The following is a 15,378-nucleotide window of genomic DNA, read 5'->3' on the forward strand; positions in this document are numbered from 1 at the left end:
CCTACCTTCATTTTCAGATTCATGTGGGACATAAGCAGGAGAGTCTGCCTGCTCACTTTCAAGTGAATGTTGAAAAGATAAAAAGGAACACATTAAATACACTAAATGTAATGCTGACATAATTAATTGTTGCTAAGAGTGTTTTCCATTTATCTTCCTCACTGCTGACCCTTTCTTCTGCCTCAAGTGTCTTATCATATTTCACATTCACAAAACACATAGCTCTTTTGTAGAGAAAACAGTGCAAACAGTCAATACAACTTAAGGTACTTGACAATTATCTCATGGGTATACTTTACTTCAACAGTCGTATCTTAAACAGGAAGCTGTTGATGACAAACTTGCTTCAAACTATCGGCAAACAGGAAGAGGGAGAGAGGGTGGGGCCTTGAGTGTTTTGTTATACACGTCTTGACAGCCAATGGAGATACTTGTTAAATTGATGATGTAATAAAACATCTTTACAATGGTCAAATAGATGCCTAGAATTGACAGTACATGGAAGAGAATGTGCGCAATCACCAAAAGTTGTTCTTGGCACTTCCTGTATATTAAAACAAGGGTGGCTGTGGATCAGGAGGTAGAGTGGTCATCCACTTATCAGAAGGTCAGTGGATTGATCCCTGAAGTCACAGATTGGCTTCCCAGTCAAAAAATTGAGTGGGAAATTTAGATTAGGCAAAAAGTGCCTCCTGGAATGGCTCCTTCAACTTCTCAGCTTTATTTTGAAGCCTGACGTTATACCAGTTCCAGTGCTTGCTGAGCTTCTTCCTTCTTTTTTTGTTGTGCATCAAGTGTTCAGTGCTGAAAACAAACTTTGTGATTGTTCTAATACTAATCGAACTAATAGAACTTTGGATGTTATTATTTAAAATTTGAGAATGCGTTGCTACCTTTAATGATCTCTATTTTCATCCTACTTCTCTGCAGTTACTTTCCCTTCACTATATGTGGGGCTCTTTGCAAAGTTCTCACTTATTTTCCCAAATTGAATTTCTTCTATTTTGTTCTATTTGGCAGTAAAAAATGATAAACCAGTACATCTTGGAGCACCTTTAGGACCTGCTGAGCCTGCAGCAAGACGAAAACCAGGAGGTGAACCATCTGCCACCATCAGGTTATCACTACCTCACATGGGACCACCTCCACCCAAAACAGTATCCCAGTGTGCCAGCCGCAGCATCGCAACATGAGTAGTTGGTGCCACTAAAGCCCCCAAGAGAGCATTGTGAGAACAGCCACACAGGTAGGTGAGAAAACTGCTGCTGCTGGTTTGATTGACAGATGGTCATTCTGTTTTGTGCAGCACACAGGAGAGGACAGATGTTCTATTATTCTAGTTGTCTAACATCAATGATTGATTTATGCTTTCATTCAGTGGGTATAAATGACAAATGACATCACTAACACAACAGTATCTAACCTCCCTGAATGAACTGGTGTCAGTCTTCTCTTTTAACACATACAAATTTATTTATTATTTATGTTTAATAATATTTTAATGACAACTCAAGGTAAAGGGAATTATTCATGATACCGTTATATACAAGCTTTTGTAATAAAACTTTAATTTTAATGACCTGTCCAAATCGTGCCCTGTAATTGAGATCAAGAAAAATGTGCATGACACAATTGTAATCGTCTCATGACAGACTATGTCAAAACCAACCTCATGTCACAGTTTTATGTAATGTTAACACATAAAGCTAAATATTTCCTTTAAGTTTGATAATCAGGCCAACTATGGCATGTTTATGACAAGATATGCTGTCTTGGTTAATGTCGTGAAGATTCCAAGTCACCCCTGTACAAGTAATGGACCAGCTCTTCATCTCCATCAGTTCTCAGTCCTACAGAGTTTTTCCCCAGTAAGTTAATACTGAGATCTCTTTAACTTGGTGGCAAGGAGACAAGCCTAGCTGCAAAGTACCTACATCTGGGCCCCTACGCTACATCCTCTGATACTGCACCTGACTGAATAGCCCTTGAGTCAGGAATAATGTATCAGCCATGCCCGTTACTGACGGCTCTCCTCTAAACTATCTGGCCTAGGGGTAAGCCCCAACAGTCTGTTAATTTCTTTAGGCTAGAGTAATCTTTAAGAACCTTTGAGATGCTAGTCGCACAACCAACTACATTTTACTACCTATAACTAATAAAAACTATATATGTATGTATGTGTGTATATATATAAATATATTTATACACACACACACACACACACACACACACACATATATGTTTGTGTGTGTGTGTATATATATATACATATACATTAGGGGTGTGAATCTTTCACTCACAAAACGATCCGATTCAAATCTCGATTCACAGACTACGATCTGATTCAGGGACGATTCATAAAAAATAGTAAACAATTTAGTACGATTCGATCCGATTCGGTTCAGTTCGATTCAATACAAATTGACAATTTAACCCCAAGTACTTATTTTTACTTTATGTTACTAAGAACAAAAAGACAAAAACACAAATGTAATTTCAAAATAGTATCCTTTTGTTTATTTAGTGTCCAAGAGACAATACACCAGGCCTACTGAACATTCAACATAAATTCATAAATAAACTTATCTGAGGTTAGATATCAAAAATAAAAGTAGTTGTTATAAAACAAAAAAAGTTGCCTATTAAAGGCAAAAATTCAGTTCAAAATATAGAATTAGTGCTTCAGTCACTCATGTGAACTTCAGTAACTACAATAGCATAACAAGTGCAACATATCACTGACAAGATATGTCCCGAAAGCCTCCGCTTTTAACGACACTATACGGCCGTAAGTCTTTTGCAATAAAACGAGCGATAGATGCCGTTATTGCCTTGGACCTTGCCGAGTTATGGCTGAATTGCGGTTGGAAAAACTCTTGTATTTTATTATCTTTGTCCTGCCCACTCTTGTCCATGCTATTGGTGCTAGCTGTGCTAGCCGCGCTAGCATCCTGTTCACTCGAATCAGCCCCACCATGCCGTCTCGCCAGGTGATTGCTAAGGTTTGTCGTACTGCCAGTGTATTTGATGGTCGCTCTACAAAGTTTGCAAATGGCCTGGCTTTTGTCTAGCTTTGCATTCTTCTTAAAAAATCCAAATGATTTCCAGACCTTGGATTTTAGGTGAGGAGCGCTGTGTATTTCATTCGCATCGTCTGACATGTTGCTGCTGCCCGCTCTCTCCACACGGCTACACACACGCTCTACGCAGCTGACGTCACTACTCGTACAGGTAAAAGGTCAACACTGTAATCTTGCGAGAGTTCACATGCCAAGCACAACAATGGCAGGTATGGGCCGCTGGAAACTCAGGAAACCGATTCGCGGCCGTACATCCGGGCCATCGAACCGTTCGAAGTGCATTTTTACCGATCCAGGGCTCCATCGACCGATGCACTCGGATCTCATACGTCACAGACCGATAACCGGTTCAAATCGGTTTATCGTTACACCACTAATATACATATATATGTATATATATAATGTGTGTGTGTGTTTGTGTATATATATATATATATTAGGGGTGGGACTCGATTAAAAAAATTAATCTAATTAATTAGAGGCTTTGTGATTAATTAATCTCAATTAATCGCAGTATAATGGTATAACAATGTTTGCCACAAGAAGCCACATTTTTTAAATGAGTTTTGGTATATGACTGAATCAAATTATAGACACATACATACATTGACAACAAAATATTGTTTATTTTGCATCGGTCTGACAATGACACTGTATTCAAGCTTTCATAGAACTTTATTTAAACTCAAGCTCTTTTAATGTCTTGAAAATGTTTGTTTTACATTAAAAGTGCAATTTCAAGTACATTCAGAACAGTGGAAACCCTGGCCATTGAAAATGTGTAAAGAAAAATATCCCTGGCCAAAAATAAACAGATTAAACGGTTAACAGTTAAAGTGCCATTTCAAGTACTTTCCAGAACAGTACTGATTTTAAATGGTAAATAAATAACCAACAATTCAACATAAGGTGGCATTTCTACCATCTAAAATGGTAAAACAAACAAACAAAAAACAGAAATGGGCCTTTGACTGACCTAAATCCCTTTTATACTCCCAGTATCGTGAGCAAAAATCTCTGTTGTACATTAGGCTATAACGGTTTGATCAACATTTTAGTGCAAAAACAACAAACTCATTGGCCTCACAGTACCTCTAAGCCTATTTCTTCTCCCTCTTTTTCAGCTAGTTGCTAAGACAAACTAGCCTGTTCACATTTTCAGAGCTCAAGGCAGCTCTCTTTTTTGTTACTATGTGACCTGCAAGTGAGAACAGCCTCTCACATGGGACAGAAGTGGCAGGGCTGGTCAGATACTTGCGGGCCAGGACAGACAGCTGTGGGTGGGCCCCTGCTCGACTTGACCACCACTGCAGTGGGCAGTCTGTCTCGCTGATGGTGGGCTCTGCTCTGTACAGGCTCAGGGCCCTGGTACACTGCACTTCATCATCTGAATCAGAGTCTGAAGACAATGAAGAGAGAAGGAGACTCCTCTTCTTTGCTGGCTCCTGTGTGAGGTCTGGAGCATCTCTCTGAAGCCTGGTTTATGCTACTGCGTCGCGGCGACGCCGTACCTATGCCGTAGACGCGGACCCTACGCCGTAGCCTGACGCGCACCTCCAAAAAATCCTGACTACGCGTCGCGTCGACGCGTAGTGACGTGAACGTCGAGAATTGTGATTGGTCCGCTCAGAATGTAATTTTCGGTTCAGTCGCAGCCCTATGGTCCCAGCACAACAACACCGCCATTTTCAAAGTTTCTGTGGTGGGAGCTACAAGAAAAAATGGACCAAGCCAAAGAAAGAATTATCGAGGAGGTACGCAAGTACGACCACCTCTACAACTCCTCTTCGCGGCACTATAAAGACTGCCAAATGGCCAACAATTCATGGAGGGACAGCCACACCCCCTTAGCGGCTTGGCGGTGAATTGCGGAGCAACGCGTTCCCTCGACGCAGAACTATGAATGCTCAGTGACGACGTCCGGTGTACGCCGTAGGTACGGCGTCGCCGCGACGCAGTAGCATAAACCAGGCTTTAGACTGTTCCTGCAGCAGGGCCTCAAGGCTGGTCCAATCCTCTTCTCGCTCCCCCCTTCCTAGACACTTTAAATCCTTAAAGCGTGGGTCAAGAACAGTAGCCATGCTCAGCCATTCATGGTTGAGTGTAGCTATGCGCTGGGATAGGTCCTTCACGAAGGCAGTCTTGAATTTCACCATGTAGGCTGTGTCCTCATCAAAGACCGCCATGGTGTGATGCAGGTGGCAGAGAGCAGGTAAAACCACTGAACATGAGACATACGTCTCACCTCCGAGGAGCTCAGTCACAAATCTGCAGTGGACACAGACAGTTGAGGAAATTGATTATTATTATTACTCTACCAATTAACTGTCAACTACAAGAGCTTTTCAAATGAACAGTAACAATAAATCTAATTACTAAAATAGTTTTATTTACCTGCATGGTTCAAGGACGGTTTCCAGCTTTTGCAGTTTCACCAGCTCTGCTGCAGTCAACATGACAAGCTTGTGCTTCTGTCTGCCTAAAGCAGCGTTTACAGCCTCTTGGTTCTTGAGGAGACGAGAGATCATATCCAGCGTTGAATTCCACCTTGTGGATACATCCTGTATGAGTGGCTCTTTTTCTTGCCCAAGTCTTGTTTGTTCCTGGTGTAGTTCTGCTGTATTGGCAGGGCTGTGTTTAAAGTGACCCACTACCTTGCAACATTTTGCCAACGCACCAGTAAACCCACTGTCAGCAAGGCTAACAGTGATGGTTCTTTGCAAGATGTGAGCAACACAAGGCATGTGTTGGAATGGGAGGTGTCTTGCTGCAGCCATCATGGTTCTTGCACTGTCTGTTCCAATTGTGGTGACCTTTTGATGAATTTCCCAGGCCTCTGCCACAGAGACAAACTGCTCAACACAGTTTTCAGCATAGTGTCTGGTGTTTGTCTTCTGCACAGTCAGGGCAAAAGATTGAAGATGCCATTCTCCATCTGTGACATCAGCAATGTGTGCAGTGACACCGACGTAATTAGAGTTGCTTACGGAGGTCCAATGATCCCCAGTCAGAGCCACAAATTCGGCTTTCTGCAGTGCATCCAGTTTTGCTTGCTTTTCGGTGTCATAAAGCTGCTGGATTTTGCTTGAAATAGTCTTTCTGCGTGGCAGCTGAAAAGTTGGATCAGATGTTGCTATCTGTAGCACATTTTCTAACCCCTTATATTCTACCACCAAAAATGGTCTACAGTCCAGAGCAATCCATTTCGCCAGCGAATTTGTGAGTTTGTCAGATGTTGACCTGAGTCCAGTCATGTGCTCGAGTGTGGGTTGCCAGCACCGCTTCCTCTTACTCGGACCAGGACTGCTAGCACTAACAGCTCTGGCGGTTTCTGTGCTCGCCGCAACATGTTTTGCATTCAGGTGGTACCGTTGCCTTGATGTGCTTTGGTGGTAGGCAAATTCTTTTTTGCACAATTTGCACAAAACCACGCTCTTATCCAGGCTTCCATCAGACAGTTTTTTAAAGTGAAACTTGCCCTCCATTAGTCCAAGCAATGATTCCTCCATGTTAGTCGTTGTTAGCCTCCTAGCTTTGACGCGTCTCGTGCATCAGTGTGATCGGTGGACCAGGAACTCGTGCACTTACAAACGTTCCGTGTTGTCTGGAGTGCAAACTGCGATTAAATGCGTTAATTTTTTTGACGCTTTTTTTTGGTAATTAATCGTGATTAATTACTCGTATATATATATATACACATACATACATACATACATATATATATATATATATATATGTGTGTGTGTGTGTGTGTGTGTGTGTGTGTGTGTGTGCGTGTGTATCTACACACAAAAAGTTAGGGATATTCGGCTTTCAGGTGAAATTTCAGGACCTAAAATGCACTATAACCTTTACAGGTGAACTTAATTTGACCCTCTCTAAACTTTTGAATGCAAATGTCCAACTGTTCAATGTTTCACTACATTTTCCACAACTTGCTGTTCTCTAACAAGGAGCTGAACGGCAAAATTCATAATAGGTGTTTGATCCATGAATCACCCAGTAAATTTCCTGGTTCAGTTGGTATTTAAACAGTCCTCTTCATCATGCTGTTCACATTTTGACATCATGAGACCAAGACAACACCTAACAGCATTCAGCAGTACCTAGCCATTGCGAGGCTTCAAACAGGATGTTCTCAGAGGGAAGTGGCCACTGAGCTTAGAGTGTCACAGAGTGGATGTCCATTGGCCACATATCTCTCTGATGACCTCTTCATTGTGAACAGTGCCCTGCGGAACTGGATGATGAATGCCACTCAACTCCAGGCACATTTAAGGAAGGTGAGAAGCACCCGATTGTCAAGTTAGACCATTCAAAACCGTTTACATCAGCTTGGTCTGCATGCTAGACAACCTGCAAGGGTACATGGCCACAGTAGGCGTCATCGTCTTGCATGGGCCAGGAAGGATTTACGCTGAACAAGAGACCAGTGGGCCTCAGTGCTGTTCTCTGATGAAAGTTGATTCACGTTGAGCAGAAATGATGGCCGTCAGTGATGTTGGAGACATCAAGGAAAGCGCTATGCATCAGCCACTGTTGTCACCAGACAAACCTCTGGTGGTGTTACAGTGTGGCCAGGTGTGTCTAGTCAATAGAGAACTGCCCTACACTTTGTGAATGGTACAGTGACAAGCCCATACTAACTGAATAACATCATTAATACAGTCATTGTGCCCCTGCATGAACAACACAGGCCTGATTTCATTTTCATGGATGACAATGTTCCAGCTCATCGAGGTTGCATTATTAGGGAACGGCTGCTGGAGACTGGGGGCTCTATTTTCGTTTCCGCCATCGACGCGGCAGAGGCGTGGCGCAAAGTCAGGTCTGCTTCGCCGATGGGGCGTGGTAGCGCAGACTTTGGTATTTTCGTGCACTGCCCTGCGGGCGCAACTACTCCCCCTTCTCATCTCAGTCCCACCCAGTGGCGCAACTCGGAAGGAGGGAGGGGAGAAGGCGTGGAGTGGGTTTGACACAGTCGAGTCCAATCTTCACCAATCACACCAGCTCCTGCCTCTTTAAAAACGCCGCTGGCGAGGCGCATGGCAAGTTTCGAGGATGACTGAGCCCGCAGACGGGAGAGCGCAGCCGGGGTGCGCATCAGAGGCCACGATGCGCGCTACCACGTCGACGACCTCCCTTGGCAGATGTAATTTGTTCCTGTGATGCAAAAGAGTAGATGATTAAAGACAACTGCATAGCCTACAGTGTTGAAGGCGTTATTCTCGGGGCCCACCTGCACTCCTGCCACTCATGTCTCAATATGAGGTCCTTAGATGGTAAATCCTCAGCCTCCTCCTCCTCCTCCTCCTCAAAGCAATGATGTACTTCATCTTTGTAGATAACGTTAAGCATTACAATGATAACATTTGTATTTGGAATGAAATGACGTGGGTAATAGCGGACAACGATAATCACTTATGTTTTTTCCGTGTGTCTGTCTCTCGAGTGCTCTGAGATAGATGCAGCATATATGCTCTGTGTCTGATTGGCACAGCGACGTCAATTGATTAGTTTGCATCCCCGTTTCATCTATATACATTTGTTCAGGTTGAGTGAACATTATGCATGCCAAACGTGCTTGTTATGTGGTCAGATGAGATACTGATCAAAATATATAAATTTAGGTCTGACTGTATGTGCTAACTCAGATAGTTGCATTGAGTCGTGGCTGTTGCTAATTATTGATCGCAGTGAAATGCCAGACACTGTGGAAACCTGCCTGTGAGGTATTGGTGACGTGGGCACACAACTCCACCGGTTTATGAAAATCCACTGTGTGCCGCTGGCACACCGAGTTGACCAGCTCTGGGGTGGCGAGCTTTCAGCGCACTTTTACGCCGTCAGTGTGGACCGAAATGGACCGAAAATCCAACTCCAAATTGATGCACGAAAATACCATTGTGCGGGGTGCACACCCTGCTCTCCACCAGCGGCGGGGACAAAAATGGAGCCCTGGGTGTTACAACCCAGCTCGCTAGGGGAAAGGAAGTAACAAAAAAAAAAACAACCAGATGGAAATGGTTGAATTGAGTTATTTATTTAAATCAAAGTGTTTTAAAATGTTTTAGTACACAAAAGGCAAAAGGCCAAGACAATGATAAGAGCGAGTGGGTACTTTTCAAACAAACCCCCTAACCCTAGCCCTAACCCAAAAGAGAACGCTCCAAAAATGAGAGCTTAACTAATTATAACTAAAAGAGAACTCTTCAAAAATGAGAGCTTAACTAATTATAACTAAAAGAGAACTCTTCAAAAATGAGAGTTTGCCTATCACACAAAAAGAAATAGAAATAAAACCCTCCTAATTGAGGCCTATAGTAAGAGGTGGAAACGAGAATCAAAATACAAAATGAAATAGCACCTCTTAGCCTATTGAAGCTAACAAACAATACAGCTGCCCTGCAATCAATTACTGGCCACCATATTATTATTATTATTATTTTTTAGCAGGAGCAAGCATTTTTACTTTGAAATTGAACTTTTATAAAGCAAGGTTTTAGACAATAAACAACAGTATTATGCATGATTTTATTCTAACCTTAAAATGTACATATGTGTGGTTCCCTTTTATTCATTGCATGCATATACGGTGTGTTTTTTATCAGCACTTGTTTGTAAGCACTTGTTTTAGCATTTGAGCACTTGTTTTATCATTTGAGCACTTGTTTTATCATTTTAGCACTTATGTTTTATTAACTCCTCTTGTTTTATGTCTAACCTTTTTTTAAAAAAAATTTTCAATTAAGCACTTATTATTTATCTTCTTATTCTATAAAACTTGCTCCTTTTAAGTAATGACCACCGGAAGTATCAAGGCAGGGGCCTTGAAAGGGGAGAGGACATTTTGATAAATATACAAAGTCCCACTGCCAACCTGCACCGTTGCCCAATCCTCCATGCACTTCTAAAATTCGGCCACACTTTTAAGTATTTTTTAAGGATCAAAGATCCACTTTTATCTTACAAGTAAGAAGGGTCCCAAGATCCTTTGGATCCCCATTGCCCCCGAGAGCCCGTGCCCTTCACAGTGCTCCCCCCAGGGGCACTGCGCTTTTACCTAAACCTAACCCAAAAGAGAACGCTCCAAAAATGAGAGCTTAACTAATTATAACTAAAAGAGAACTCTTCAAAAATGAGAGCTTAACTAATTATAACTAAAAGAGAACTCTTCAAAAATGAGAGTTTGCCTATCACACAAAAAGAAATAGAAATAAAACCCTCCTAATTGAGGCCTATAGTAAGAGGTGGAAACGAGAATCAAAATACAAAATGAAATAGCACCTCTTAGCCTATTGAAGCTAACAAACAATACAACTGCCCTGCAATCAATTACTGGCCACCGGTTCAGGGGGTACCCCGCCTCTCGCCCATTAACACCTGGGATAGGCTCCAGCCCCCCCACAACCCTGAAAGGGATGGTCGGTATAGAACCCCGTCTAAACCTAGCTCAGTTTGAGTCTGGTTACCGTAAATGTACAAGGAGCAGAGCTCTGACAAATCTGTCACAAAACGATTCTCTCTGTGTGCAAAGGACTGGTCATGAGACATACCAGCCACTGACTGCCAGGCTGAGACAACTCTTGTAGCCGGCAGGAAATAACAGCTTGCAGGCGATCTTCAGAGGAAGAGTCCGGTTTCCACACCCCTTCACCTGCAACCACTCACACCCAAAACAGTGGCAGCCGTAACACTGGGGTACTTCAAATGGAGTGCCCTGCACTTTTTCCAGACCTGAATCCCATAGAAAACCTATGGGTTCAGCTGAATTGCTGTGTAGAGGCTTGTAAGTCTGTATCCCAGAACCTCAATGACCAGAGGTTCGCCCATCAAGAAGAGTGGGATCCCATGCCTCAGCAGACAATAAGTCGACTTGTGAACAGCATCAGACATCATTGTGAAGCTGTAATTGATGCTCAAGGGCACATGACAAGTTATTGAGACATTGACATTTTTTGTTGTGGTATACCCACCACTGTTGTTGGCTTTTGCTTTTGTTTCAATAAATTGAGATGAGGAAATCACCATTGCATTCTTCTACTTAAATGCCCTACTTTCACGATATAATATCACGTAGCGTGAACTTTTTACATTTTCCAAAAATTTCACCTGAAAGCCGAATATCCCTAACTTTTTTGGGTGGTGTATATACAGGTATTTTTTTAAGCATACATCAGCATAATCTGCATAAACAAGGCTGACATATTATTTCCCTGTTTGCCATCACTGGATGTTTGCATGAATCACCAAGTTCACACAGATCATTAAAAAATAAACAGTCTTACAGACCATTTACACACTTACACACATATAGCTGAACACACAAAGTAACCTATATTAATATTTTAATTGTATATCAATTTCAGACTTAAAATAATGTACCGATTTAAGCCCCACCCATTTCCATTAGGCCCCGCTCACTCCGAGTACAGATACAGATACAGATAATTTAGACGGTTGAACAGATACAGATACAGATACAGATACAGATCGGAATCAGAATCAGAAAAAGCTTTATTGCCAAGTATGATTTTACACATACAAGGAATTTGTTGTGGTGCAGTTGGTGTATGACACATCTATTAAAAATAAGAGCTCAAAATGTAACAATATAAATATATATACACAAGTCTGTTTTTTGTTTGTTTGTTTTTTCCGGAACTACAGTCTGTTTTTTCAGAAGGAAGTCCAATCTGAGCGTTAATGTAACGCATGGAGTTGTATTTATGTCAATGTGGCAAGATCAGAATCAGAATCAGAATCAGAATCAGAAAAAGCTTTATTGCCAGGTACGATTTTACACATACGAGGAATTTGTTGTGGTGAAATTGGTGTATGACACATCAACTAAAATAAGAGCACAAAATATAACAATTTAAATATATATACACAAGTCCGTTTTTTGTTTGTTATTTTCCGGAAACACAGTCTGTTTTTTCAGAAAGAAGTCCAAGTTGAGCGTTAATGTAACGCATAGAGTTGTATTTATATCAATGTGACAAAATGAGTCCGAGGTGGAATGTGAACAGTGTCGGGGGGGTTCCGGGCCTTGTTGATAAGGCTGACAGCAGACGGGAAAAAACTGTTCTTGTGGCGTGAGGTTTTGGTCCTGATGGACCGCAGCCTCCTGCTAGAGGGGAGTGACTCAAAGAGTCTGTGTCCAGGGTGAGAGGGATCAGCCACAATCTTTTCTGCACGCCTCAGGGTCCTGGAGGCGTACAGGTCCTGAAGAGATGGGAGATTGCAGCCAATCACCTTCTCTGCAGACCGAATGACACGCTGCAGTCTGCCCTTGTCCTTGGCGGTGGCAGCAGCGTACCAGATGGTGATGGAGGAGGTGAGGATGGACTCAATGATGGCTGTGTAGAAGTGCACCATCATTGTCTTTGGCAGGCTGAATTTCTTCAGCTGCCATAGGAAGTACATCCTCTGCTATGCTTGATGAGGGAGCTGATGTTTGACTCCCAGTTGAGGTCCTGGGAGATGATAGTTCCCAGGAAGCAGAAAGACTCCACAGTGTCAATGGTGGAGTCACAGAGGGTGATGGGGACAGGTGATGCTGAGTTCTTCCTGTTGTCCACAACCATCTCCACTGTTTTTAGAGTGTTGAGCTCCAGGTTGTTCTGGTTGCACCAGGTCACCAGATGGTCAACCTCCCACCTGTAGGGGGACTCGTCGCCATCAGAGATGAGTCCAATGAGGGTGGTGTCGTCCGCAAACTTCAGGAGCTTGACAGACTGGTGACTGGAGGTACAGCTGTTTGTGTACAGGGAGAAGAGCAGAGGAGAAAGAACGCAGCCCTGGGGGGATCCGGTGCTGATGGTCTTAGTGTCGGAAACGTGTTTCCCCACCTTCACGCACTGTTTCCTGTCAGACAGGAAGTCTGCAATCCACCTGCAAGTGGAGTCAGGCACGCTCAGCTGGGAGAGCCTCTCCTGAAGCAGAGTTGGGATGATGGTGTTGAAGGCAGAGCTGAAATCCACAAACAGGATCCTAGCGTAGGTTCCTGCGGAGTCCACGTGCTGGAGGATGAAGTGGAGGGCCAAGTTGACTGCATCGTCTACAGACCTGTTGGGTCTGTAGGCAAACTGCAGGGGGTTCAGGAGAGGGTCAGTAATGTCTTTGAGGTGTGAGAGCACAAGGCGCTCCAAGGACTTCATGACCACAGAGATCAGGGCGACGGGTCTGAAGTCGTGAAGTCCTGTGGTCCTTGGCAGATAGTGGTGTACTCGCTCATCCCTAATAACTATAATAAAAAGCAGTAGCTAAATTATTCTTATCTCTTCCTGCTAAGTGTGGAAACTAGATGAAACCCACGACTGGGTCCCTAAGTTCCTTCAAAGTTCTATCCTTATTGTAGCAAAGTGAGGGGGAAGAACTTAAACTCCAATTAATAATCCACAGTCAGGTGGAAAATGGTTATTCCTCCCGAGCTCTGTCCTCTTGAGTTGCATGCAGTCCTCCTTTGCGATGTCAGGCTCCTCACATACTCCTTCTCTTGAGTTGGCTTGAGGTTGTAGAGATGTAGGACGAAGAACCCCATTTTCTCCTTTTTTGGATATTTTACACCCTTCTCTCTTAATCCCTCCTCTCTATTACACATGCCCTTTTTTCTGTAATTTTAAACCCCTCTCTCTTAATCCCTCCTCTCTACTGCACATGTCCTTTTTTGGTAATTTCCCACTAAGCTTTTGGCTCATCGTGGTTTGGTACAGCCCACTAGTCACAGCCTATGTGACTTCCTCTTTTTGATGCGTACATGACTTCCCCTTTTTTGGATGCTGCTTGGTGGAAAATTACTTGTTACCACACCCAAGTTCATAAATTTTTTTTCATTAATTTGGGTCATCTTACAAAACATTGTACTTGATTCTATCACTCAAGCCTATGATTTCATTACATTATTTGCTGACAATAATAGCATCTTAAATTCAATCATTGTTTTAATATGACAAAAGCTCATGTGTATTACATTACCATGCTAGGACTGGGTGATAAAAGTCATTTTACTCACAGTTGTGTGTTCAGGGAATAGGGATCTCAACCTCTTTTGATAATTTGAAGTTGTGAAACAAAGACATTGTGAACAAGTTGTCATGACCAAAACAGCTTAACCTGCTGCTGCAACAAAAGAATTTCCCAAATTTGGATCAATAAAGTAAAGCCTAAGTCTAAGTCTAAGTTTAAGTCTAAATAATGTCAAACTAGCATTAAAAATTACATAATTGACTGAATGAAACTTAATGACAACAGTCCTGGTTATGACAGTCTCATGTTAGTCTTATTCATAATCCTTTGATTAAAATGTTAGCAATAAATAGAAATGGTTTTCTGAAGCTGTTAATATTTCAGTAATTCAATCATTTAGCAGTCATTCAGTCTGCTCTGTCACATCATAAAGTGACCACATCATATTGTAATTGATGTGGCAAAGCAGTGTTTGTATCATAATGTATTTCAAGAAGTGGCATGTGCTCTGATGTCTCCCGCATGAACAGGCAGAATACCAAATTCTAACTGAACAATCTGATGTGTGTAGAGGTGTGTGGGATTTTTCTTTAGCAGCCTGGTGTCATGCAGTGATTTAATCAAGGTAAATACAGTATGTAATGGCACTGTAGTCTGGCATGGGACTCAAATCAGAGGCTGCAGACGTACCAAAAGGTGTCCTACCTTCTGGTGGCTGCAGGATCTTGACTCGACTGAAGGACAAGCTTTTCATACAGTATGAAGCAGTGTGCCAAAGATACTGTAATAATCAACATCATAAATTTGATTATAATTATTATAATTAATTGATAACTGCAGACTGATTTAGCAACGTTCCTGATTACATTAGAGGTTCTTTTGATGCTGATGTAGAGTCATCTAGGAGTTGCAAAGTGTTTTAATTAGAGTAGTTTATTTACATTTCAGATTTCACAATTGCATAAATTTGACATCATCAGCATAGCAATCATTAGAGACACAGCCCACCTGGCAGATAACGAGACCTAAAGAGAGCATGTCGAGTGAGAGTAAGACATGTCCAAGGATTGACCCTTGAGGACCTCCAAAGGTCAAAGGAAAACAATCAGACACATTGTCAGCAATGGATACAAAAAGAAATAGAGATTTGATAAATAGGAAGTAATCCATTCAGATAAACCAGACATCCCAGCCCACTTCTTGAGACATTTGTGTGTAGCATCAATGCAGCTTTCACCATGATCAGACAGCAACAAGTTGTTACATGCGACTAAAAGACAGGTAAGCTGTCGCTGCTCTGTACCTCTGATGGAAACCAGACTGGTTT

At 42.3% G+C, this 15,378-nt stretch overlaps 1 protein-coding gene across 5 annotated transcripts in view; it reads left to right on the forward strand.

Moving 5' to 3' along the window:
• amot (angiomotin) overlaps window positions 1-15,378 on the forward strand; it is an 83,621-nt gene that overhangs the window by 26,293 nt on the left and 41,950 nt on the right. For 4 of the 5 annotated variants that reach the window (XM_076750245.1, XM_076750248.1, XM_076750247.1 and 1 more), the window contains exon 2: window positions 1,021-1,246. The exons of the other annotated variant lie outside the window; for it this stretch is intronic. The gene's annotated coding sequence lies outside the window, so the exon portion shown is untranslated. The remainder of the gene's footprint in view (window positions 1-1,020; window positions 1,247-15,378) is intronic. 5 annotated transcript variants of the gene reach the window in all.

Source organism: Chaetodon auriga, chromosome 15, assembly GCF_051107435.1.
Source record: "Chaetodon auriga isolate fChaAug3 chromosome 15, fChaAug3.hap1, whole genome shotgun sequence".
NCBI lineage: Eukaryota > Metazoa > Chordata > Actinopteri > Chaetodontiformes > Chaetodontidae > Chaetodon > Chaetodon auriga.